Source organism: Oreochromis aureus, linkage group 3, assembly GCF_013358895.1.
Source record: "Oreochromis aureus strain Israel breed Guangdong linkage group 3, ZZ_aureus, whole genome shotgun sequence".
Lineage (NCBI taxonomy): Eukaryota > Metazoa > Chordata > Actinopteri > Cichliformes > Cichlidae > Oreochromis > Oreochromis aureus.
This window is the reverse complement of record NC_052944.1, coordinates 133,935,677-133,963,166: the sequence shown is the minus strand read 5'-3', so window position 1 is coordinate 133,963,166 and position 27,490 is coordinate 133,935,677. Positions and strand designations below refer to the sequence as shown.

General features: G+C 42.1%; 1 long non-coding RNA gene across 1 annotated transcript; it reads right to left on the bottom strand.

Annotated features, from left to right (window-relative positions):
• Nucleotides 1–17,076: 17,076 nt before the first annotated feature.
• On the bottom strand, nucleotides 17,077–19,729 carry LOC120438132. Its single transcript, XR_005611685.1, has 3 exons — nucleotides 19,608–19,729; nucleotides 17,239–17,285; nucleotides 17,077–17,090 (listed from the first exon to the last, which is right to left on the bottom strand). It is a non-coding gene; the product is annotated as an uncharacterized LOC120438132 (long non-coding RNA).
• Between the last annotated feature and the right edge of the window lie 7,761 nt (nucleotides 19,730–27,490).

The window sequence follows — 27,490 nt, the reverse complement described above, 5'->3', positions numbered from 1 at the left end:
GGCGTCAGGGTGAGCATGGCCAAAACAACAAACCAAAAAACTCTAGAAATGAAATGCAGCTGGCTTACCTTCACCGAAACCCCCAAAAGAAAATTACAGGTGTCTTACCTGCCTCCCTAACCAAAAACAGGAGAAAAGGTTCCCAAAGAAAAATGGCTTCTCACCCCTACAGCTACCGAGTAAAATTAAATATTGACAACTATTTACATCTATATACAACACTATTTACAACACGGAAAAAGCTTCCAGAATACAAATTCACACGCAGCCACATGCACAGTTCGTTGGGAACAGGAAGTAGGCGGGGGCGTGTCAGTTGAGAAGGGTCCTCATTTTCTGCCCCCTCTCCCCTCTCTCCTCCACGGTCTCACTGAACTCTGTCACACACACACACACACACACTCTCTGACTCACTCACTGGCCTGCACCAGTTATTAGTCACTTTGTGGAGCATTGGACTGCCATTACCTCATAAGACTTTGTTGTTACACTATTTCCTACCGTACATTACTAAATCTCCATTTGCACTATTTGCCTATTTGCACTACTTTGCCTGGTTTACACTCAATGTCATTTACCCTTACTTGAATATTGTATATTGTATATTGTATAGCTTTTTTTGTTATACGTAAAATTGTATTGTATTTATTTAAAATTTTTACTTTTTAATTATTTTACTTGCATTTTTTAATCACTCTCTTATATTTAAATGTTCATTTGTTATTTCATCTAGGGTTTGAGAGTAACGGAATTTCTATTCTCTGTATGTCCTGTACATGTGGCAGAATTGACAAATAAAGCTGACTTTGACTTTGACTTTGACTTTATAGCCGGTGTAATGTTACGGGTTCGAAATTGAGGACGAGAGTAAAACAATGATGGTCCAAAAGAGGTCGATCAAACAATTGATTTTTAATGAATACACGCAGCGTGGGGAGACGTACACTGGAAACCATCAGTTGTAAATCCCCGACCAAAAATACACTTCAGATTGCTTTTATAACATCAGGGTATTATGACGCCCCCTCATGCGTTTACAAGCACATAATTTGCATCTTAAGAACATTGTTTGTCTCCTCTACAGATAATGATCTATTCTAAGAAATAAATGCAGACACAGAAGTTCCCCTTTCTGGCATCCTCTTTCAAATATGGTGATGATCTCAGGCCTTTGAGGTCCCCATGGACTTGTCCTCCTCTTTGCGTCACCTGTTGCTAGGCAAACTCAAATGCAACAAGAAGCTGAATACATTCAGGCCTTTGCTCAGCTACTATTTTACTGTAACAATTTACTCAGCATATAAACTTTTAAGATTATAGATTTAACTCAACGATTTAAAGTGGTTATAACTGCACCTGTAATAAACATGTTAATATTTGATTATGATAACACCTGTAATACAAATTATAACATAATGCCAGCAACTTCAATAAATGCTTGGATGAAATGATAATTAATGCAATGATAAAGATGATGGTTATGTAAAATAATCCCTGTAATTCCACACCGGCCTCTCCCAGTCCTCCACAAATGGTCAGCCTCCACCTGGAACTCACATAGCAGCAATAACACAGGACACAAACTATGCCACCCTCTGGTGTGGCAGACCAAAAAAAACACAGTACAAAAAATATCCATAACACTGAATCATAACATATGCGTCAACTGGTGGGTAACAGGCATCTCCGAAAACATTATAGCACTTATGCAAATATGTGATGTCTTGATAAATCGAGCAGACATTTGAAGTTTACACAGCACCATTCTCGCATGAAAATATCTTAAAAGTTTATTTTGTGACCCAGAAAGATATTTCAAACTCCGCCACTCTGTGTTCCTCCGCCGCTGCCACGTTTGAGTTTTGGGCGAAATGGATTCTGGGATATTGCATTTCGTAATTTTAAACTGATTGGAGACCAGAACAGCCAATCAGATTTTTTTGCATCCAAGTCTGTGATTGGCTGGTTTTGTGGCACAAATATAACGGTGTACACAAACAGCTGAGCGCGCATGGGCAGAAATGTTGAGAGCGCGAGCAACACATTGCGAGCAAGCGCAAATGCAAAAACTGAGCGAGAGGGGCTGCTATTGTGTGTGTCTGTGTGTGTGGATAATAGCAAACAATGTGCATGCAGGAATGAATTTTGTTCACTCAAATTTAGCTTTTCTTCGCTCAAAATAAATTTCTCCTCAAAATACAACACTTGCACCTGCAAACTTTTTTTAATTGTGCTCAAATTTTTGTATGTGCGCTCAGAATAGTGGCACAAAAATAATGCCATACGCAGCTGATTAAAGCTGTAGCATCCAGATTACTTACAGCTGATGATATGAGACGCAGTAAGCTGAACACAGCTTCAACCGTCTGTTTGTTGAAAAATAGTAACGGACCGCATTTTCTTGTTAGTAACTGTAACAGTGTTGTAACGATAGGAAAAGTAATTAGTTAGATTACTCATTACTGAAAAAAGTAACGCCGTTAGTAACACTGTTACTTGTAACGCCGTTATTCCCATCACTGGTCACGACACTGATGTCCTGACTGCTGATCAGCTGATCGGTCCTTTCATGGTTTATCAGAGGACAAAGAAACTTGATTTAGTTTGGACAATCCACCAATCACAGAGCTCCATCAGAGACCTTACAGTAACTACATTCACCAGCAGAGCTTTCATGGCGCTACTCTCCACGACCACTAGATGTCTCCACACTCTGTGCTGACTCCAATGAACGATCAGAGCTGCTGAGCCTGTTTGCAGACCGAGGAGGAGCTCCTGGTGATCCGTGTGGGACTAAAAAGCTCTGATAACGTCCATCCAGCAGCTGATAACAGGGACATTTGGTGCCATGTCAGAGCTGCACAGTCAATCATCAGTTTGGCTCTTTAGTTTGAAGAGTTCAAAGCAGCAGCAGAGAATAAGTGTGTCATACAGCACCAAGTTTCCTTTGGTCACATATGAAATGTGAGTCAGAGCTTCAGCTACACAACAACAACACACACAGCAGCTGATTGTAACATGAGCTCATCTGAAAGCCACCAAGAAGAATCCAGTGATTTGAAAGTTGCTGCTTTGGATTGTTAGTTTGATCTGAATCAGAATCCAGTGTTTGATGGAAATCTCCTCCTGAAACAATGAACCAGGTTAAAATACTTTAAATCAGTGCAGATGTATAATGTAAGTTAAAATGTAGATAATGGTTGTAGTGGGCTTGTAATGTAAATGTGATTAAATGTGACATTAATGGTGACGCTGCATAAACCTGATCAAACAGTTCTATTAGTGGGTCTGTGTGATCAGCATCAGTGGGTTAAGGTGAGGCCTTGACTAGTAGAACGTCATGTTGGTGTCTGACAACACATGAGCCAACATCAGACTCCGAGCGCTACGATGCTAAAGATCAGAAGATCCAGTGTGACATCATCGTTACCTGGCAACAGCAGCCCTCATCTGACTTTATTGGAGGATATTTACAGCAGCAACACTGTTTAGTTTGATATGACGGATTAACAACATGCTGTGATATCCAGTTCATCTGTAATAGATACTGGATCTAATCAGTCAGCAGATATTTGATCAGCTTATTTATAACTATACTAGAAACAAACACAACTGTGTTGGTGATTGATGCAAACTTGCATATCAGCCTTTGAAGGTTTTGTAGTATTGAGAACAAAGAGGTTGTGTTAGGGCTGAAAAGCCCGACTTGTTCTCCTCTGCAGGTCATCAAATGCACCACAGAAGTTTGTATTTGCACAGCCTGTATATGTTTGATGGCTTTATTATTCTCTGTTCAAAGACAATAAATGTGCAAAATGTCTCATGTAGTATCAGCTTCATTTAAAATGACTGCAAACATTTAGAGAACATGTGCTGCTGTTTGTCCTACATTTCAACACTGAATGAACCCTGAAAACGTGATGGCAGGTGGCAGATTGGAGTCCACATGAAATATCGGCTGTATGAAGACTGGAAAATATAGATGATACAAATATGCAGCCAAACATTTGTGCACATGGATAAACTATCTGATCCAAAAGCAGGAAGTGACACAGCTAGAAAATGAAAGTGTGTAACAGCTGAAGTCAAATGTAATGCAGAGTTGAATCTGCACTTGGATCCATGTGTGAAAGGTCCACATGTAGGGATCACATGAGTCCTGATGTTTGTCAGTGCAGCTTGATAACTCCATCTACTGTGGGCTACATATACTGGGCTGGTAGCTCCATAGTGTTGCAAAGAAACTATTCAATATGCAAATTTAAAATCAGAGGCTCTTCTAACACAGGAGCCATGTTGAGTTTAGATCACAGCGACCACCGGCAGTCTGAAATGGAATGAAGCCCATTGACAGCCAGCAGGTCTAAACAGGAACGCAGCCATTTGTATGCGTGGCAATGATGTGGCTGCAGCTGACACAGGATTGGTTCAAACTAAACATCATTTCACAGAGTTCACAAATAAACTCACGTTTTTATCTTTGAAGATCATCATAAAGTAGAATTGATGGTCCAGCAGACAACAGCAGGAGGTTTGAGCCCTTCTGATGCAGCAGAAACAGGATTTGGAGGAAGATGTTAATAGATTAGAAAGAATTGTACACTGTGAATCAATGCAAGTCTTTCTAGATAGACAGATCTTTAATAATCCCTCAGGTAGGTTCCTCTGGGACAGTCACAGATAGAGACACCAATTCTGACGTCCTTTGAAAGTTTTCATCACTGTCATGTACACAGATGTTAATTCTACATATTCCTAGTACTGAACTCTAAATCAATATGAAGAAAATGCTCCTACTAATCTGCATATATGTTGATATCAAATCCTTTTCCAGCACATGGATAAATCTCTATAAATCTTTCAGTCTGATCAGAATGGGCACAGTGTTGTTATTGCAGCACTCACTCCTGATGTTTGAAAAGCTAAATGTCCATTTTAAAGTGCTCGTGTGTAGGATTGTGTTTCCTTCCTTTGTGCAGTTCTTACAGTAAACATGTTTGAATGTTTCCTGTTCCCCTGATGCTTCTTCCTGTTGGATAAAGTTGGTTTGAATAACATGTTCTTATAGGTTTCAATGAACTTCAAACTGTGATCCACTTACAAAACTGTCTCATTTTATTGGAAGGATCCACATTTGCATCCATTCACGGTACATTTGACATCTGAACACGTTTGTACACATGATGAAAGGACAGATGGTGTTTGTGTGTCCTTCTTAAACTTAGTGTGAATGTTTCATCATGTAGAACTACTTAGAACAAAGTCTTTGGGAACATTTGGAGAACACGTTTAGGAAAGTAACATCCTGGTAGAACATTTTCTTAAAGCAAAGCAGAGCTGCAACATGACTGTGAGGATTCACAATAATAAAGTCACAATACTTTATTATTATGAAGACTAAAGTGCAGCTTAATGCTGCCAATGAATACACATGTTCTTTGTGAAAGCATGAGCACAGCTGACATGCACCACACTGACCCCACTCGCCCCATTTCTTCATCCACTTCTTGCTCTTGTGCTTGAAATGAGACGCAGACGCAGCAAAAGTCAGAGGCTCTAAAATCCACAAAAAGGGGCTTGTTAGATCAGGATATTGATGTGATCCATAGAAAACATGGATAATACACCACTTTATTTGAAGACATCTGTAGCACTGCCTCAGGATGTTTCCACAGACTCCTCTGTGCACCTAAAGAAAAGGTCAAAGGTCAGCAGCACATGTAGTTGGGACAATTCATCATTTACAAACAACAGTCGCACAAACTACACAATTATTTTCCTCCAATTAGGACTTTTCCTTGCAGAAATGGTCCTGTGTGATTTCTAGGCTGTGATATAAAAACTAGTTCCTAATGGCAGCGATTCACTCAGTAAACATGTGTTTCCTTCACCAACCTCACACACAGATCCAATAAGATCAGGAAGTGGGCAGTATAGTACAATATGTGTTATTTTGTACTGTGCTGCCCAAACTAAAGATCTGCTGAAGTGTTGGAAATGATTCAGATGTTTATTTTGGACGATACAGCAGAAGATCAGACATGAAAGTGGAGATAACACAGAAGACCTGCAGCAAAGGGTCAGAGGTCAGACTGGGCCGCGTGATTCAACAATGAGCCAATGATCATCAAGTAGTGACTAAAGCAGAGCCCTGACGTTCTGACATTTATCACACAGTTAGAACAAATGTCTGCTGATGACTTCATCTCATGAAATGACTGATAGATGTCAATTCATTGATCAGCTGAGCTGCTGATCTTCATCGTGCACAGAAACATTCAGCTTGTTTCAATCAGTAAATAACTCCCACTACTCTCAGTTTGAACTGTTCCCACTCAAAATGCTGTCAGAACAATGATCATTGTTCACAAACATCACGTGTTGTTTTCCACATGTAAGATCAGCAAACATACAGAAACTTCCTGTTGCCACACACGGCCTCTAAAATCTCTTCCACGCTTTCTGTCTGAAGTCCACTCTCTGTGTCGGATCCACAGGAAACAACAAGATCTTATTAACATGGTTTTCAATGTGTCTCCTTCCAAAAGTCCAACCAATGAACAAATGTGTATATTTGTGGAGGCCGAACAAAAGCATGACACATTTCTCTGTTTCTATAAACTGGTGTCAAACACAAATATGAAGAGTTTCATTGACAGACTCCAAAATGCCCCCGCAGTGAATCACAGGAAATCCTACAGTGTGCAGAGAATCTTAATGGCTCCAACATCAACACATCCACAATGTTGGATCCAGTTCTACCTCACAGAGTTACTAAGACACACCCTCTGCCAGCATTACAACAGCTCCACCTGCTTCACCTGCCTCCTCAGCCTCTGTACACCTGAAGAGAAAAGAAAGGCTCCAAAAGCTCAAATCTACAAAGGATTCATGAAGTTTCATCCAACAAGAACATGTTTGCCTTCCACAGTGTGCTGTTAGACACCACTGTACCTCTGCCATTTCAAAAGAGCAGCTTGGGAACATTTTGGCTCCAAACACTTTGTGTTTAAGTTCCTAATCTTTGTTTTCTTTGTGAACAACATCTGGAGCTTTTTGACTCATAGAAACATCATTTTGTTCTTTAGATGACAGCAGATTGGGACTGAATAATCAATCACTATCAAACCAATAAAGATGCTGATTTTACAGGAACTTTGTTGGAGAAGCTGAAAGACATGAAACTGGTGGAGATCCCAAACCAGTTGATAGTGCTGATTATTCCAAATAAAGCTGTTTTCCATTTGAGATGAAATGACTTTCTGTCCTGATATATAATAAAGATGTTGGTTGTTTTGAGCCCCTGTATTAAAAGTAGATCCAGTTTAAAGTCAGCTTGAGTTTGATGTCTTTATGTCAAAGCTGCTCATGATGTTGAGCTGCTGATGGAATAAAAACAGGTAAAAATCTGCCTCAATATAAAAGCATGTAGTCCAGACTTAAATGTAGCCTATTGTTAGCTGAGGTCCACACACAGTGTTTGACAGTGTAAACTGTGTGAAAGGGCTGCTGGTGGAGCTCACTAGGATGAGCAGGTGACCATGTGCCACGAGGTGGAGAGCAGCTGGCCTGGCTTTGATTCTGACCACGCCCCTTTCTCTCTCCCTCTGCTTTGCTGTCACTTATCTTCACTGCTCTGTCCAATAAAGCTGAAAAAGGCCCCAAATCAAAGAAATCTGCTGCAGCCTCTCAAATGTCTTCTGTTTCCTTCCCGACGGCTTTTTCACCGTCAGCCCATCAGACAGTCCAGCAGCATTTATGATGATGTCATGATGTTGAAGAGACTGCTATGGTGGCCTCCCATGACCCCCAGCCTCATCTACACTGAGATGCAGACATTTGAAAAGCAGACAACTGAATAATAGTCCAACACAACAGTCTGTGTACAGACACACACTGAGCTTTCTATAGAGTCAAAGGAGTCAATCAAACACAGCTAGTTGAGTCATTTCTTGTGTGAGTCTAAAGTGAATCTAGTATTTGAAAGTCCACTTCCTGTATTTGTTGTTGAAGACTTCTTCAGCTTCTTCTCAAGGACATCAGCTGCTTGTTTGGCAGCAGAGGCAGTTAAGAAGCTTCCTGAAAACACTGAACAGTGAGTTCACTGTGGCATATGACAAATTCAGCTTTCTATGTGCAAATGTGTCTGTGTCAACCTTTCAAATGCTGTTGAATCCAAAACATCAGCGGCTCCTTGGCTGCTCACTTCATGCACTTCTGTCTTTGTGACAGTCCAATGACATCACAGCTGTTTCCACCCCCAGTGTCTCAGGACTGGACACCTTTAAACATGTGGAGGATCAAACAGCCGTCCAGCTAAACATACATGAAACTATCAAAGCTGACAATCATTCCAATAACATCTAATGGTACATATATATAGACACAGGACTACAAGGAAATGGCTCTCAGCATCTGGCTGTGGGAACAAATGATCCCTGTTTGTCTTCAAATTGTGTGCATGTTTTAGACGTGTGTCACATGTAGAAACACAAAAATCCCACAATGACACAAAGATGTGTTTGACACAACTGTGCAGCTGTAAGTTGTTTCTAATGATTCATTGAAGCTCTTCTAACATTCTGGAGACAATCAGTCCATGAATCTGTTCAACACCACAACAATTTGACTTCAATGTGAACGTTTGCCATTAAATAACCTTCTTCATCCAGCTGACAAGCATCCTTCATTCTATGATATGAACAGTTCCTCCTGTTGATGACAAACCTCTGACATGATCTGCTTGAGGAGCTTTTTCATGTGAAGCTCTCTGAGCTCAGGGCTAAGTTGCTGTGTTTCATCTTTAAGAGCTGCTGCCTCCTCGCCGGACTTGTTCTTCTCTTCTTCTCCCTAATGACACCATTTCTGCTTCAGATCTTTCACTGGGCCTAAAACAGATGAAGAGTAGATCTACTGCTGTTCACTGTTTGTGTCAATATGGAGAAATATGAAAGACAAACACAGCACATACAGAGAAATGTAGACAGAATGTGCAGCCAGTGCAGTAAATGGTCTAAATATCAGCTCTTTAGAAAATGATCCTGATGAACATGAAACTAACATCCAATGAGAAACACAGCTTCCTTGTTTCATGTCCAATAACAATAAATGAAGAGCTAATAAAGAGCTATTCTATTGTAAAATGCTGAGATGATTATTAGACAGAACCCAGCGGCTCACCAAAAGCCTGCATTGCAAATCTATATGAAAGTAATCTATGCTCATATATGGCAAAATCCTTTAAGTGTCACTGTGTTTTTCATCTGTGCTCTTGTTGGTTGGACAAGTTTGTAAATGACAAAGAGCTCAGTGGACTTTGCATCCATCAAATCCTGTTAGATGTTTGTTTTTCCTTCACAGCTTTGTGATGAAGGCTAAAGAACAGAGATATGAACTATTGCCAATATGAATCCTGATGCATGACGTGGGCACAGACCCACCAAAGCAACACTCAGCTCACCTCATTCCAGGCGCTTGTCTGCTGGAGACCATGAGCCTTGTTAGTCACACATTAGCACCGTGGTAGGAAACAGCCTCCATCATTTCATTAGATCTGAATTTGGACTGTTTCCCTCTGGATGAGAACCAAGTCTGTCAAATCTATTGATCCAACACAAACTATCAAACACATTGGCTCACAGTCAGATTGGCTTTGTATGGATGGTGTAACAGGGGCTGGGAAAGGATGCTGAAAGCTGAATATAATACAGAACAATAACAGGACATATAATCATGTAGAAACATGATCTTCAGCAGGCACACTTCTATTATTCATGATCACAAAGAACTTGTGCAGCCCTGATATCAGCCCTAATATATGAGTGTGTTTGAAACAGCATCAACATGACAGCTGTAAGAAATCTTCTCTCAGCCTTGTTTGGCAGAAGATCCCTGCAACAAAGATTGTAGCTGAAAGATGACATGTGTAAAGTTTGTCTTTGGGAGGGTTGAGGCTGTTTTTAGACCTTTGATAGTTTCAATCCAGTTCTGAAAGACAGAAATAAAAACAACATCATTAAGATCAGATCATGGAGCTGTTTCCTGCCTTGTTTCTAGCTTCACATTACAAGACTTTACTACAATAAAGATGCTAACATGTATCTGTAGGAACAACATCATTGAATCTAGAACAACTGGAGCCAAACCAGTGGCTCTGCTGGGATCACTGGTGAGCCAACACTTCCTTGTTGGATGCAGATTTCAGGGCTTCCTTTTGCTCCTCCGTTATAACTGTTCTCTCTTCTCAACACATGATGACACAAAGGAATCAGCAGTGACGAAGATGATGCTGAAGCACACATGTCACACATATAACAGACCAGTGCAGTTACACACACCTCTGCTTGACATTAGGCCTCAAACAAAGACACAAAACACTAACTTGACTCTAAATAGAAGAAACTGGCAGCTTTTTCTGTTCTGTGCTTCTTTATATTTGACACACATGCTTCTCTTTGTGCAAACACACATCGCACTATAAGGGTAACCTAGCACACAATGATTGGACAGCACAGTGATGATGCTGGGAGATCCTATACGAAGCAACACAGAAACACTGAGAACTTTAAACATTGATTATATTGAGATAAGCAGCCGACCCAGTCTAGATAAAGGCGAGCAGCTGGGACCGCTGCTGCACCAAAAACAGGTTTCAGTGTTTCCATGTGTGTGTGTGATGTCTTTACTTATACTGGTCAATAGACTTTAGTCAACACATGATTGAAAGGTGTTACACATGAAATAAAAACAGTGTTTCATCTTTATTCCTCTGAAGCAGCTGCATTATAACCAATCTGCTCCTTTGTGGCCTTTAAAACAGCTTAAATAACTGTTGTTATATTTGTTTCTGCTCCTCTTGGACAGACGACTCTTGAAAAGACATTTTGAATTTCAATGTGACTTTAACTGGATAAATATGGGATATATAAACGTCCTCTGCAACAAACTGATTCCAGCTTCTACCTCATGATAGGAATGTTTTTGTGGCTCAAGATGACCTGATATCTTTCATGATGGAGACATTTGACACATGTTTCACATATTATAGACCAACAAGTTATTCATAGCAGTTTAAATACGGGAGTCACTTTTGGGCCCAGCAGATAAAACAGAGCCAATATTTCCTTCTTTATTTAAGTGACGTGTGTCACAGATGTGACCTAGTAAAGTGTAACTGAACATTAGTAACGTTATTAACACTCTCAGCTCGTCCTTGTTCCAGACCTGAAGATCCTCTTCTTTCATTCAGCAGCAGCTTCAGGTCTCTGATGGTCCAGGGCTTGTTGTTGGGAAACAGCCCTGCTGGGATGATGGTGTCCTCACAGAAACAGTGATGCTGTTGATCTCCATCACAGAGCACGTCCCAGTCTGCAGTCTCAGTCCTGCAGGGCCTCGCTGGCTTCCTGACTCCACCCAGTCAACAACAGGAAGTGTTTGAAGTGCAGGAACAAACTGAGGCTGTGGTCAAACAGGAGTTTTTATCTCCTGGCTCTGACTCTCACTGCGGCCCCGCTGCTGTGTCAACATGTGTTTGTGCTAAACAATGATGGAAAGTGTTATAAATGACTTGTTGGCCTCTGATCTGTCACAAACAGCTGAAACGTGTCTCTCATGAGTCACATGAAGGTTTCTGACAGAAAGGACAAAAAGTAGCTGCAGTCAGTTTGTGTCATTTTTATATTTATTCATCTGGGAGAAAATCTGAGGGACATTAAAATGTGTTTTCAACAGAGACAAGAACATAAATATAACGTCACAGGTAAATGAACATATTTCAAGTAAACAGCTGGACTGATCAGGTCCAAACACAGAGTGATCAACAAACAGCTGTCATATCTTTATATATAAGCTCTTTATAAATCCTGTTCACTGCAGTCTGTTTACTAATAATGTCAAACTGTTAGAAACACAGAAACATCAGAATCGTCTTTGTTGACATAAACCTGTCTGGGATCCTTTGTTGTTCTTTGGATGCAGAGTTACATTATAAATATAAAGAGTTATTTCAGAGTCTCATCAGTTTTCCTGCATGTCTTTATTGAACACATCAGCAGGGCTGAAGCTCTCATGTTAAACACACACTGATCTATGGACACGTTCATGTGTTTCTAACAGCATCATAACCAGGCTGTTATCAGCTGCACTAACATGATGTCACACACACTGAATGTAACAGTGACAGTTTACATCATCACACAATCAGCTGTGATTGTTTCACTGTCATCAAACTAGTCAACAGGAAGTAGAATCAATAGAAACCAATCATTTACTGACAGCATGTCTGATGGAAATAAATGCAGATTATGTATGAAGTCTAACTGCACACAGTTATATGTTTCACCTCTCTGAGCTTCTGATGTCTGTGAACACTCGTGTTTCTTCTCTGGGCTCATCTGGACAAAAACACCTTTCTGTGTTTGGCTCCAGCCTCATTCTGACTGACAGGAAGTGTGTTATCCATGAGCTTCTTTGTTTCCTGCTGTGTTTCCTGTCTGTGGACAAACACGAGTGTTTCAGCTGAGGACTTGGTTCCTTCCACCTGTCCATACAGGACATCACGCTGTCTTTTCTCTTTAAATGCAGCTCCAGGTCCTTCCACGTGCTGCTCTGTATTTGTGCAGTTTGTAGTGTGTCCTGGGAAACGTAGCACACATGGTGTTCTTCTGCTGTTTCCTCCTTTCACTGAGTGTGAAACACTGACGCTGTGCTGTTGTTGACAGAGGGGAGCTGATTCTAGCTGCAGCTGGACTCTGTCATCTAACTGAATGTGTTGGTGCTGATCACGGGGCTCTGAGGGGGAGCACCAGGAGGACTCTGGATACTGACGTCAGTGTATCTGTGGAAGCTCACACAGCGTCTCTGTCATTCAATATTGTGCTATATATTGTATCTATGCAAAGATGAACAGACTGTGTGTTCACTGGTCTCTGTGCTGCTGACTGCTTTGCTGCAGCTCTGATGTCATCATCACTCCCTCCTCCACCCTCAGCAGTCCCAGCATGCTGCTGTGGTGCACCCCACCTCACTCTACACCTGAGCCATAGACCACACCCTCCACCTCAATATACACCACAGTTTTCTCTGCTATGGAAATGAGATCAGGAGGAAATCATTATTATTATTATTTAATAAATGCTCACATTAATGTGGGCTTATTTGTTTCATATTAGAAACATTAGTTGAGTGTTTTAGTATAAAATGGTGAAAGTCCTCTTTTTGCTCCTCCCTCACCTGTGGATGGGCGGTGCTGTTACCGTGGTGACAGCTTGGATGTGTTTCAGTCCTGCCTGGTTATCACTGCAGGAATCTTTACTTTCACATTTATTACAGGTAATAACTCTGATTTTTCTGTGTATTATGAACTAAATGTATCCTGATACACACAGAGATGGATGAGCAGAGGTCACATGATGAAAGAACAAACATGGAGTCTTTGATTTATTTAGATATTTATTGATGAATGCAAACAAACCCTGACACTGAACCATCGTCCAGCTTTCACAGAACAAACCTGATCACATGACCTGCTGACCCAAACAGTGAAAAGCTCCATGGCAACAACAACAAACAGCCTCACATATGTTAACAGAGGCTGTTAGAAGCACAGAGTCTTTACAGTCTTTCTCCTGTTTGTACACAGATCTCTGCACATCTTCATCACAGTTACTCACAGACGCAGAGTGTGTGGATATCAAAGCTAAGTTTCCACCATGTTTGTAGTCTGTACTGGGACTCATGGAGCATCTCTCTATGAGCACTCAGTGCTTTAAACAGTGAGTCCCAGTTTAACCAGCAGCCTTCACACCACACATCACACAGACATGGAAACTTCAAACCCTCAGACTGAAGTCACTGGCAGCCTCTGGCACCAGCGACTGCGCTAACAAACATACAGCAAACAGTGAAGGTTTGTAGAGAAAGCTGGTTGGGTAATACCAAGTATGCAGCGGAGGAGGCGGGGTTACATTACTAGATGATTAAACATGGAAATATTTTGCTGATAATAATTGAAATAATTAAAGAAAATCAAGATAATTCATAATTTTATAAACAGGAATGATGAAATTATATTGGCTGGATCTGATTGTTGGGGGGTCGTGACCCCCGTAACCCCCCTGGAAATGACGCACCTGGTCCTGAGGTCAAATCCACCATCTTTGTTTCAGTGCTGAGCTTCATGTTCTCCCGTGTTTGTGTGCGTCCTCTCCGGTACTCCGGCTTCCTCCCACAGTCCAAACACATGCAGTTAGTGGGGTCAGGTTAACTGTGAGTGGTTGTGTCTCTGTGTTATTCCACCTTAATAAATGACTTCCTGTTAGCATTAAGTGCTTCTGTAGGACTGATGTCATTTTCATGGTTGGATCATTTAAATGAAGCTGGACTCAGATGCAGTAAATAAGTTGATTGATCATTAATGAATAAAGCTGGTCAAATCCATCACGTGGACACATGTGATTGTGTAGTATTGATCCCAATGCTGGTATTAGTCCTGGATCAATAACACTGGATGGATGCGTTCAGCATGGAGCCCTGAGCTGTGTTACAGACAAACATGAAACTGACAGGTCTGTGTCATTCACAGTCTGTAACACTTCTAAACAACAGAGGCTGACCCAAGTGCCTCAGAGCCAGGCACGCCACATCACAGCTCTCTAAAGAAGTTTCAAAATAAGAGCTGAAAGCTGTGTTTGCTTGTGTTAGCTTATTATTGTGGAGACTAACATTCAGTGATCATGTGTTCAGACTCATAATGATTACTCTCATAAATCCTGATCTTTGTATTTACTGTGTGTTGGATCAATAACTGAGATTCATGGTATCACACAGCTGTGCTGCTGCTGCTGCTGGTGATGTCAGCACATCTGGAACAATACGAGGTATCTGCTACCAGACTGAGCAGGACGTGAGACCTGTGGACTGTTTAAAGCTGTCCCTCCACAGGTCACTCAGACCTGATCCACACCTCAGTGAGATTCTCTGACTTCCTCAGTAGAGACAGAAACCATTCAGATCTGGGACCATCAGCTGACTGATGATGTCACACAGACTGTGTTTTTCAGGAACAGTGATTCTGATGTGAGCCTGCTAGCTGACAGCAGACCTGATGAAACCACATGTTGACATCTGTGAGGACAGACTGGACTCTTTGACTGCACCTTGGTTCTCCTCAGAGGTCTGTACAGGAGCATGTCCACCCCACTGAAGATCTCAGTCACTGTGAAACATAGAAAGCTGCTTGTGTGGCCTCTGCCTCACATGTAGATGCAGCTACAGGTTTCTCTGTCAGTCAGACTGAAACACTGTGTCTACCAGTGTCAGTGTTTCTTTTCCTGTAACACTCAGCACAGGCTCAGCTGGTATCCAGTGTTGGACTTTCAGCTGCTGTCATAGATCCTCTAACATAGATCAGCTCTGCTACATGTTGTTAGATCAGTGCAGCTGCCTGTCATGTCCTGATGTTTCTCTGGGTCAGCAGCTTCTCCATCAGAGGTTCACATGGAGCTGATCCAGTATCTCCAGTAACTGTGTTCTGTGCCTCACTGGTTCATCCTTCTGTCTGTGTGACGTCAGTCAGATGTTAAACTCTGTAATCTTCACTGTGTCACAGAGTTCAGTGAGTCCCGTTATTCACAGGATCAATCAGATCATCAGAGAACAGCTGATCAGCAATCAGTGGTGCCAACAGCACCTCCTGTGGTGAGAGGATGCAATAATGCAATGTAGCATTTTACACTGAACACTTCCAGTCATGGAAACTGTCTGTTGGATCTGTGTGACGTTGCTTTCTTGTGTTGCTTTCTTGGTTAGAGTTCCTCACAAATGTCCAGATTATTCTTCTAATGAGGCGTCGACCATGTTTTCAGTTCTTTGGAAGAAAACATCGCCTTTGCCATCCTTACTTTTCTTTGACTTCTTCAAATGCAGCTGAACTCCAGCTGGTATTTGATTGGACTTTGCAGCTGTTTCTGGTCATCAGTTCATTCCTGCAAACCTCTGAACCTGAACAACAATGATGCTGCATTGCTGGCTGATCCCAAAAGGTTGATTCTGTTCATCTGGACGTTTTCAGAAACGTTTGCTCACTGATCAGGTGACTTCTTCAGTCTCAGCTGACTGCAGCTTTACAACCTTACAAACAGCACATTTGCACAATGACTGAAACCAGCAGCACCTGATATATATGATACTAATATAATACATATACATATATAATCCATACTAATGATGAAGGAACTGAGCTCACAGTGTTCATTCAGTGAACTACTCAGTTTATTTTGGGCCTCAGAAATGCTCACTCTGTTTGTACATCACTGTCAGCAATAGACTCATTCTGCTGTGTGGACAGGAACACATGTGACATCACTTCCTGTTTGTTTGTGACTGAAGAGGAAGAAGTTTACAAGGAATCATTGAGAAGAGTTTCAAACATCAACTGATTGAATCCATGAATGTGAAAACGTGTTTGTGAGTGAAAGAGACAGACATGTACAGACTGAACTATCTGTTCAACAGTCAGAGTGTTTCTCTAACAGGAGACACTCTTTACACTCAGCACAGGGACACTGAGGAACCAGGAGACCAGAACCAAAACCCAGGATAAAGAGTTTGAGTGAATGTGGTGTTGAAGGTGTGGAGGTGGATCAGAGTGTCAGAGGAGACTCTGTAGAAGGACAGAGTGCCAGCAGGACAGTCCACATACACTGCTGCTCTGTTAGAGACAGAGGAGGAGGAAGAGGAGGAGGAGGAGGAGATGGATGTTTGTCTCTTATTGTGCCAGACAGACTGAGGACCATCATTAAAGCAGCTCAGACTCCAGGACTGATCATTGTATCCAAACACACAGTCTCTGGCTCCTTTCCTTCTGATGCTTCTGTAACTCACTGATATAAAAACGTCTCCTCTCCACTCGACCTCCCAGTAACAGCGACCAGTCAGACCATTTCTACACAGCAGCTGAGGCCAAACATCAAATCTGTCTGGATGATCAGGATATGACTGAACCTCCTCCACACGTGTCACCTTCCTGTTGTTGTCAGACAGTTGGAGCTTTGTGTTCACTGTGTTTGTGTCGATTGTGAGTTGACAGGAATCTGATGGAGAGAACAAACACAATCCAGCTGCAGTTATTGATCCATCATCTGTTCATTGATTGACACTTTGATGATGACTCCTGACATGATGAAGATGGTTGAATGTGTGCTGCTTTGTTTTCATGAATCCCATTAAAAACACACTTACACTTCCTCAGACCTGGTCTCAACCATCGGACTCCAGCAGGCTCCACCCTGAAAGGAGGAGGGGTCAGAGCAGCACAGTCAGCATGCACACATGGACATTACATGGCTCTCATACACACACTGTTACACACTGATACAGGAACAGTCCAACATTTTCACAGATACACTTCAATCCATCCGTGGATCAAACTGCTGATGATTGGACTGATCAGTTCATCACTGTGTTGAATGAAACATGACTGATTCAAACTGTGACCTTCATCATCTTTATATTCCTCTTGTGTTTAGGTGGAAAGGACCCCTCCCTGTCTTTGCTGCCAGCTGCTTTTCTCCTCTTGGAAACACATTTAACACGGCTGACACTTTATTAGGTACACAGTGGCCACTGTCTCAGGTACAGTACACCTGTGACCTAATAAAGTGACGAGTCACTTGTTTTTGAGCCATCTCCCTTCAGCTTTTTTAGTCGACCTGTTTACCTCCAACTTTGTATCAGCAGCAGCGAGTCACAGACTGAGTCCGGCAGGAGCAACAATCCCACCACAGCTTCTCCAGAAATGACCTCGTCTGGTTTGACTGAGTTATTTTATTTCCACACAGAACAGACTGGATGTTATCAGCACACAGAAATCACATGAACTTGTGCATTAAAACATGTTAGTGGATTATCCACCAATAAATGAGGAGATGTTGGACGTGTTAACAGATGACAGATTAGGCCTGGGTCTGTAATACTGTGAGCAAACACAGAATATTAACCAGGAACAGCTCTTTCATTTCCATCATTTAAGTTGGCTAATACAAACCACACCTCATCTCCTAATGCACTCAGCTTTCCTCATCTCTGACTCTAACAGACTGCTGGGTCCATGGTGTTCCTCCCCCTGCTGAGAAGGTGCAAACAGCTGCCTTCTTTCAGTCACATGCATCAGTCTGTCCACTGACAGTCTTTCCATGACTTTCCCTGGATGAGATGTTAGAGCTGCAGGCCTATAACCTGTGGTCTTAGTGGGGAAGCATCCTCTAACTGCTTCATCATGATGTAACACACCTGATCCTTCCCAGCTGAAGTCATTTTTATGCATTTAAGAGCTGCTTTGAATTCAAACATTACAAACTGAACATTAGAACTATCCTCCTCTCCAGGATTTTCCTGATTTAACATTTCAATATGATTCATTTTTGTTCTCTCACATCTGCCGTCATCACTTCAATTATTCCCACTGTGGATTTGATCAGATTGTTTGCCCAGCATCTCTGCATTTCCCATCCATACTTCCTGTAGCTCATTAATACTATTAATATTGGAAACTGCTGTTGAAGTCTGATGGTGACACTTTATGGTGAAGAAGTTAACTGCAGTAACAGGACTGGCTGGCTTATGATACACTGGACATTTCCGTCAGTGCGTTTATGAAGCCACTGTCAGTAATAACAGGTTTATTACCTGTCAGGACCTTTGTGGTTATTAGTTTATTGCACGGCCTGTTAATGTGTGTCGAGAGGAGTTGTTGTTGAAGCTAACAGTATCATTATCATAGTAATTGTTTAATAGGTATTATATGTATATACAGCCCACGTCCAGCTCTGCATGCACTCCTTCTGCTCCATTTCTATAAACAACTTAACAGAATCATTCTCCATTGTTTCCAACTCAACCAGCTACATTTAATGAAGGAGTCTGAATTTACTTTACGACAACTGCTGTTGTTTCCTGTCTGCGTTCATGTTCTTAACTGTACTCCACACATTCTGAATTGGTGTAGTTCTTCCTAAAGTACTGCAGTATTCCTGCCAGTACATCCTTTTAGTTTTCCTAACTGTTTCCTCACCTCTGATGCTCGTTGCTATTTTTTCCTCAATGGAAATTCATGCTAAGCTGCTTCATATCCATCCCTGTTTCTAAACCTGTAATAATTCCTTTAATGTGTCTTTGGCCTAATTATGAGTCTGTCCACATGTTTTTAGTTCCCCACTTGCTTTGGTTTCTTAGCTCTGATTCTCTGAAATTTATCCTTGAAATCATTTACTGGCATCTCTCCCTCTCACTCCCACTATCCCCAGAATACCTGAGTATTCATCTCCTTCTCCAATCATCCCTGCTTCTAGAGTCTTGCCTCATCTGCAGGCAGTCCAAGAGAAACTACCTCTGCCATTTTCTTCTTCTTAATCTTTTATTTTTCTCTTCACTTTCTCCATTGGGTTATATTAAGAGGTCCTGTGTTGTACTACAAAATCAAAGTAGTAAAACACAGGACCTTTGGGTTAGTTATAAGGTGATTTTACAAATCATGTCTGTTGTAAATGAGTAAGCCATTTATCGATGTGACTCAGGTTTTAAATCATCGTCAGAAAAGACTGAATCCTGACCTGAGAATTCCAAGTGTACACTTTGGACTTTCCACTGCAGAAAATAGAAGCTTCAGTCCTGAATCCTGCAGGTTGTTGTTACCCAGGTCCAACTCTGTCAGACTAGAGGACTGGGAGCTCAGGACTAAGGACAGAGCTTCACAGCTTCTGTCTGACAGGTTACAGCCACTCAGTCTGAAAAAATGATGACAAGAAGACATGAAACACTTGTGTTAAAGTATATTCATGGTGCCACAAGGAGCTACTACATTTACAATATTTCAACACTGTTTCAGGACATGCTGGAATCCTTATTGCCTCATGTTACAAAAGACAAATGTGGCAGCTTACTGTGACTTGGATGGATTCATTAAAAAAAAACATACACACAATGTTATTTTTTTCCAAATGAAATTGATTAAATGACGTTAATTGATGAAAAAAAATCGATAGCACTTGATCTGACCTTAGCGTTTCCAGTTTACAGTACTGACTCTTCATCCCAGCAGACAGAAGCTTCACTCCTGAATCCTGCAGGTTGTTGTTACCCAGATCCAGCTCTGTCAGACGGGAGGATTGGGAGCTCAGGACTGAGGACAGAGCTTCACAGCTTCTGTCTGACAGGTTACAGCGACTCAGTCTGAAATCAAGCGGGAAGGGAGACAAGATCAACAAAACAAATCACAGCTTTATTGCTTTTTTGTTGTTTTTAAGTAGAAATCAATGAGGTGCTGGTAGATTCTGTATTTTTGGTTTATTACCCAACAACACACACATACACTAATATTTGTAACTTTTGTAATAATAGCATTTATAATTTATAATGCAACGCAACAGTGATCACAGATTTAAGGGGTCTGAATAAAACTACAATGCAGTGATTTTTAAGATGACCTGTTCTTCCAATTTCCAACAACAGATTTCTTCAACCTTACAGTTAAAAAATAATTCTTTATGTCATACTGAATCTTGGTGCACCTCCCCCCAGTTTATTAAAATGAAGTGGTACTGAAGTTGTAAGTGATGTGTGATTCCACTGATTTCCTTTCTGATCCAATACAAAGTAAAATTCAGGCTGGTACCTGAGATACTGATGAAAACTATTCCTTCAGAATCAATACAAAACATCATAAGAAAATATGATGGTTTGCGTAACATAAAAAGCCTGAATTTTAAAATATTCAATTAATAATGAAAAACAGATGTGACTGAAAATAATAAAGCTGGGAAACATTTTATGGCCACTGCTACGGGCCATTTGACAAGTTCCTGCCCCAAGTGGAGGAGTTTAAGTATCTCGGGGTCTTGTTCACAAGCAATGGGAGAAGGAGGCGGGAGAACAATAGGTGGATTGGTGCTGTGGCTGCAGTGATGCGGACCATGCACCGATCCATCGTGGTGAAAAGAGAGCTGAGCGTAAAAGCGAAGCTCTCAATTTACCCATCGATCTATGTCCCTACCCTCACCTATGGTCGCGAGCTGTGGGTAGTGACCGAAAGAACGAGATCATGGATACAAGCGGCGGAAATAGGCTTCCTCCGAAGGGTGGCTGGCCTCTCCCTTAGAGATAGGGAGAGGAGTTCAACCATCCGGAAAGGCCATTGAAAGGAGTCAGTTGAGGTGGTTCGGGCATCTGACAAGGATGCCTCCTGGGCAAGGTGTTCTGGGCATGTCCCATCGGGAGGAGGCCCCAGGGCAGGCCAAGGACACGCTGGAGAGATTATATCTTTCAGCTGGCCTGGGAATGCCTTGATGTTCCCCCGGACAAGCTGAAGGAGGTGGCTGGGGAGAGGCGGGTCTGGGCTTCTCTGCTTGGGCTGCTGCCCCCACGACCCGGCCCTGGATAAGCGGACGAAAATGGATGGATGGATGGATGGAGTTATTTTCTCTCTCTTTCCTATATTAAATATTTTGAATTGTATTTTTGTTGCTTAAAGCCAACAGCTGCTATTTTACTCCCAGTACACGGTACATTTTTAAAATAGCTAGTCTATAGTCAACTTTAAATGCTCTACAATTTGAACAAATGGGATTTGCAGTTTTAAAGATGCAGTGAATTCCCATCATGTAAACATAGACACAAAAACCCGGAGCCTGGATTTTAGTAACTTTTTAGTCACAGTTTAGCAACCGTGCTATACAACACTGCCAGCTCCATATTTCCTCCCTCTGTACAGGGATAGTACCTGCCTGCAGCACTACTCTGTGTTAAGGGCGATCGTGGCTCAAGAGTTGGGAGTTCGCCTTGTAATCGGAAGGTTGCCGGTTCGAGCCCCGGCTTGGAAAGTCTCGGTTGTTGTGTCCTTGGGCAAGACACTTTACCTGTTGCCTACTGGTGGTGGTCAGAGGTGATGGTCAGCCTCGCCTCTGTCAGTGTGCCCCAGGGTGGCTGTGGCTATAACGTAGCTTGCCATCACCAGTGTGAATGACTGGATGTGTATTAAGATTTACTTTTATTTGTGTTGGACGAGGTTTTCACCCCTGCCACATTTCTCACAACTAGCATCTTGGCAGTTTGTGGAGCTGAAATATCTTCACACATGACTCGCTTATGATCATCACCTGAGTGAGCGAGCACACGTCAGCTGTGAAGCATTTTTACAGCTGTATTTCACACATTACTGTGACAGGTGGAAGAAGTAGTTCCTACTAATCATTTAGTCAGTCCCAACAATGTAGTTACTTTCAACTGTGCTTCTGTTCATAATAAACAAAAAAAATACCCCAAATTACTAAAATGTTCATATTTTAATAAACTCTACAACAGAAATAATATATATCAATAAATAACAATCAACACGCCACACCCAGCAGCCTGGACACCCCTGATTCAGGTGAACCAGCCCAAGGCTACATACCGAGAGAAACGACAAAAGAATCAAATTCTCAAAAATCCAAACACAGAAATATTAGCACACATGCGATTCTGCACATGGGTCCATCCTACCAACCAACCTCAGATCAATCAATCACTCACTCAATCAACCCCGACCTTACACACACAACACAGATATTACATCGGGATACAAGTCGGAGATCGGTAGTGTTACAGAAAAAAAACATTGAAATATACACTGCAATGGGAAAGTACAAGAGGAAAAAAAGAGACCTCTACTTATGCTGGGCTCCTATGGGAGGACAGCATGAGAACAGGAAACAAAAAAACTCCTCTGCACAAAAGGACATAAATGTCCACAACACAAGATTATGAAACACGTGACAAGCCACAGGGATGGGTAGGGGGTAGGAGTAATCCGAAGCAGAAACAGCAACCGCCCTGCCCGTAGCTACAATTCCAGCTCACACCCGCCGTGTTCTCCAGGAGGGCACAAGCATCGAAGGCATTTGGAAAGGGGGGGGGGATGAGTGAGTGCATATCAGTGTATATGTATGTGTGTGTGTGTCCAGAGTTCAGCTGAGACAGTGTCCTTCGCCCTGCCAGGCTAAGTAAACAGTCTTCCAGCCAACCCAGGTGGCCTTGCATGGAATGGGAAGGAACAGTCTCAACACAGTCGTTATCAGGGTGTTGTTGTTCAGCTCCAGCCTTGAGACCGCAGTTGGCGCCGAAGGGGTATCCGCATGAAGTGATGGTGGTTTTTACTTTAGTGCAAACAACTTATTTGAATTTCAAAGCTGTTCTAACAGTCCAACACTGGTCTCTTAGCCTCCCATTGGAGAGCCGTGAGCTTCTCCATGATGTTATCAGCCTTACGCTCCGTGATGTTGTCATTCTTGTGCTCAAAGAGCAGATTCTGAGAACTCACGCCCGCAGTGCACTTCCCAAGATGTAATCCAATTTGCGCTCAGAGGTGTTATTCCAAGCGAGCCCCTCCAGATGTAATCAGTTTGCACTCAGACGTCTTGTTCTGAGTATTCACGGCAGCCGTGCGGTTCTCCAAGATCTTATCCGTGCTGCACTCAATGAGCCCATTTTGAGAAACTCACGCCTCGTTCCATCGTTTCAATCCCAGCGGGCAGCCTTGTGGGGGTTTGAACAGCCGGTTCCGCTTCCTTAATTCTTCGATAAGTCAGGGCCAAGCCAGCTCCAAACAGCAAGAACCCTGTTATCATGGTCCCGAATAGGTAGATATCTTCAGCAGTCAGGCTCACCCAAGCCCAAACTTCTCATTGAGAAAAGGGTGTCAACTGCATTCAGTGACCAGTTGATCAAATCCATAATTCCTCTTTTAGGTTTTAGAGAACAGACTGTGAGAGAGTGTTCCAGGGAAAAGTAATATGAAAAACACGAGACTAGACAAGGACACAAGAGGCTAAGCAGGGAAGATAAGGGAGAGGAGAGGAGGAGGAAAAAAAAGTGCAACCGCCTTCACCGAGAGCCGAAAGAGAGGATCTCCATGCATGCTCACATCAATGCACATACATTTGCAGACATACAGATTTTAATGTTCTGTTTTTAGAGTTTAACTAGAGTGTTTAATGTGGGTTCATAGATCAAAACATTTTAAACTCCTTAAGTGTTTAAAGGCTGTATCAAAAGTTCATTCAAGTTACAATATTGTGGTCAAACGTTCTCCTTTTTTCTTTTATACTATACAACAGGGGTGTCAAAGTCAATTGCACAGGGGGCCAAAACTCAAGGCACACTTCGCGGGCCAAACAAGATAAACATTTATTGAACCCACTACAACAATGTTTTTTAAACATAAATATGAATTAAAACAGACAGGAATATAATTCCAGATTAAATAAACTTAAAAAAATAAACTTTAACTTTAAATATTTTGCTCTTCATAAAAATATATCCTGTCAAAATTATGTAAGTTAGAAATATGAACATGCTGCCAAAACCCCCAGAAAAAATAAATGAAAGTATACACAAGGTTGGAGCCGCATGTAGACGGAGCTGGGCATTGCTTCAGGAATGGAACTAATAAACTGTGCGGGCCATTCAGTGTCGTACTTTCCCTTGAGTGTATCATTACACTGCAGCTCCATCTGAATCTGCACAGGTGCAGTTCAGCAAAGTCCACTGACTTGGTTCAACATTACTGCAACAGGGAAAGTGAGGCAGGTTGCACTGATGCATTAGTGACAGCTTCACTTGAAATGCCTTCACCGCATCATACATGTCATGCTCATGACAGATTTCCTTGCTGAGCTCAAAAACTCTATTGAGATTAATTAAAGAATTTTTATCCCAACTCAGCCAACAGACCTCTGTATGATAAGGAATGTCGGCAAACTCTGAATCTATTTCTCACATAAAAGACTGAAATTGACGGTGATTTAAACTTTTAGCTCAGATAAAATTTCGGTTTGCGTTACGGTGATCATTACATGCTCCATTGTCATGGATCTGTCATGGAAGAAATCTGTGACCACTTTTTAATCAACATTTTAAAAATAAACATTACCACACATTTACTCACAGAGCTTTGTTGGAGGCTTTGACCACTGGCAGCAGCCTCAGAAGAGCCTCCTCTGAAGCAGAGTATTTCTTCAGGTCAAACTCATCCAGATCTTTTTCTGATGACAGTAAGATGAAGACCAGAGCTGACCACTGAGCAGGAGACAGTTTATCTGTGGAGAGACTTCCTGATCTCAGGGACTGTTGGATCTCCTCCACTAGAGAACGATCATTCAGTTCATTCAGACAGTGGAACAGATTGATGCTTTTCTCTGCTGACAGATTCTCATTGAGCTTCTTCTTGATGTACTGGACTGTTTCCTGATTGGTCTGTGAGCTACTTCCTGTCTGTGTCAGCAGACCTCGTAGGAGAGTCTGATTGGTCTGCAGTGAAAGACCCAGGAGGAAGCGGAGGAACAAGTCCAGGTGTCCATTTGGACTCTGTAAGGCCTTGTTCACAGCACACTGGTAGAAGTGTGTCTCTGCAGATTCTCTTGTTTCAGACTTCTGGGAGGTTGTTTGTTGTTCTTCCAGCAGATTGAGTCCAGAGTTGATGAAGGTCAGATGGACATGAAGAGCAGCCAGAAACTCCTGAACACTCAGATGGATGAAGCAGAACACCTTGTCCTGGTACAGTCCTCTCTCCTCTTTAAAGATCTGTGTGAACACTCCTGAGTACACTGAGGCTGCTCTGATATCGATGCCACACTCTGTCAGGTCTGATTCATAGAAGATCAGGTTTCCTTTCTGCAGCTGATCAAAAGCCAGTTTTCCCAGAGACTCCATCATCTTCCTGCTCTCTGGACTCCAGTGTGGATCTGTCTCAGCTCCTCCATCATACTTGACCTTCTTCACTTTGGCCTGAACCACCAGGAAGTGGATGTACATCTCAGTCAGGGTCTTGGGCAGCTGTCCTCCCTCTCTGGTTTCCAGTACATCCTCCAGAACTGTAGCAGTGATCCAGCAGAAGACTGGGATGTGGCACATGATGTGGAGGCTTCGTGATGTCTTGATGTGGGAGATGATCCTGCTGGCCTGCTCATCTCTGAATCTCTTCCTGAAGTACTCCTCCTTCTGTGGGTCAGTGAACCCTCTGACCTCTGTCACCATGTCAACACAGTCAGGAGGGATCTGATTGGCTGCTGCAGGTCGTGTGGTTATCCAGAGGTGAGCAGAGGGAAGCAGTTTCCCCCTGATGAGGTTTATCAGCAGCACATCCACTGAGGTGGACTTTCTAGGGTCAGTTAGGATTGTAGTTTTGTGGAAGTCCAGAGGAAGTCGACACTCATCCAGACCATCAAAGATGAACACAACCTGGAAGTCTTCAAAGGAAGTCTTCTACTGTGTGTCAACTGGCTGAACCGACTCCAGCTGTCTACTGTCCCCCTAAACTCAACAATGACTTAGTGATCTATCCATTCTCTGACCAAACACATCCTGCTGCAGGATGTTAACATAGCAGCACACTGATGATCCCACTCACTGTGAACAACACATTTGGACCTGATTTGCTGCTCTGGTTTACACGTGAACTTTGACTGCTTTCACCAACTTGAGAGGCTCTACAGGAAAACTGGACTTGTCCACAAACAGATGTATAAAAATCATAAACTACATTACAAGGACAGCATTGCTCAATCAACTCTAATTACTATGGCCATGTTATCTCTTCTAATTAAGGTACAGACACTCAAACTTGCTGCTTTTAGTGAGAAGTCAAATGTCTGAATATGAGCTGGAAGCTGCTGAGAGTCCTCTTCCTTCCCATGGGGTTTACTTTCTCTACTACTCTCACTATAAACACGCCCCTTTCATGCACCTGCAAAGGGCCACCAGCAGATGGAGCTGTCTTAAATAAATCCACTTGGATAGTCTGCTGTAGATGATTTTCTCAGTATGACTGTAGGTCTTATTCTTTAGATTTATTTAAACTCTTATATTGTGCACAAGTGTTGAGCGACCCATCATTTCTCTGTACTTTTCATAAGAGCAGCCAGACTTTCAGCTAGTTTTTCTTTTGCTCTGCAGGCTTTATGAAGGTGTGTCAAAGTTGTTCTTTGGCTGCTTTTTAAATCATTTTCAGTCCTCGTACAGGAACATTCTTCAAGCTAAGTCCAAGTGTGTTAGACCAGAGTTAACTTGGTAGATATGTGTGGCTGTGTAACTCTTAGAAGCTGATTGGCTGCTTTTTATGGGGGCTGGGTCTTTGGAAAGTGAGCAAACCATAGTTTTAGTAACACACCCTGAACTGCACACTTTAACACACAACATGGGATTTTAACAGTGATGTAAAAATCCTGTGATTCATTGTTATTAAGCACAAACACATCTATGGCCCCGTTTCCATTAGTACCTGCTCAGATCGACTCTCCACAGGTCGCCACCACTGGACTGGATCCATTGGTTTCCATTACAGTTGAGGACCACCTAATGTGGTCGTCTCAATACAGCTGAGTGTCGACTTACATCATTAGTAAGTGTTAATGCTGCTAATTTCCATCATATTTGTCATTTATTTCTCAAAGTTATTGAAGAA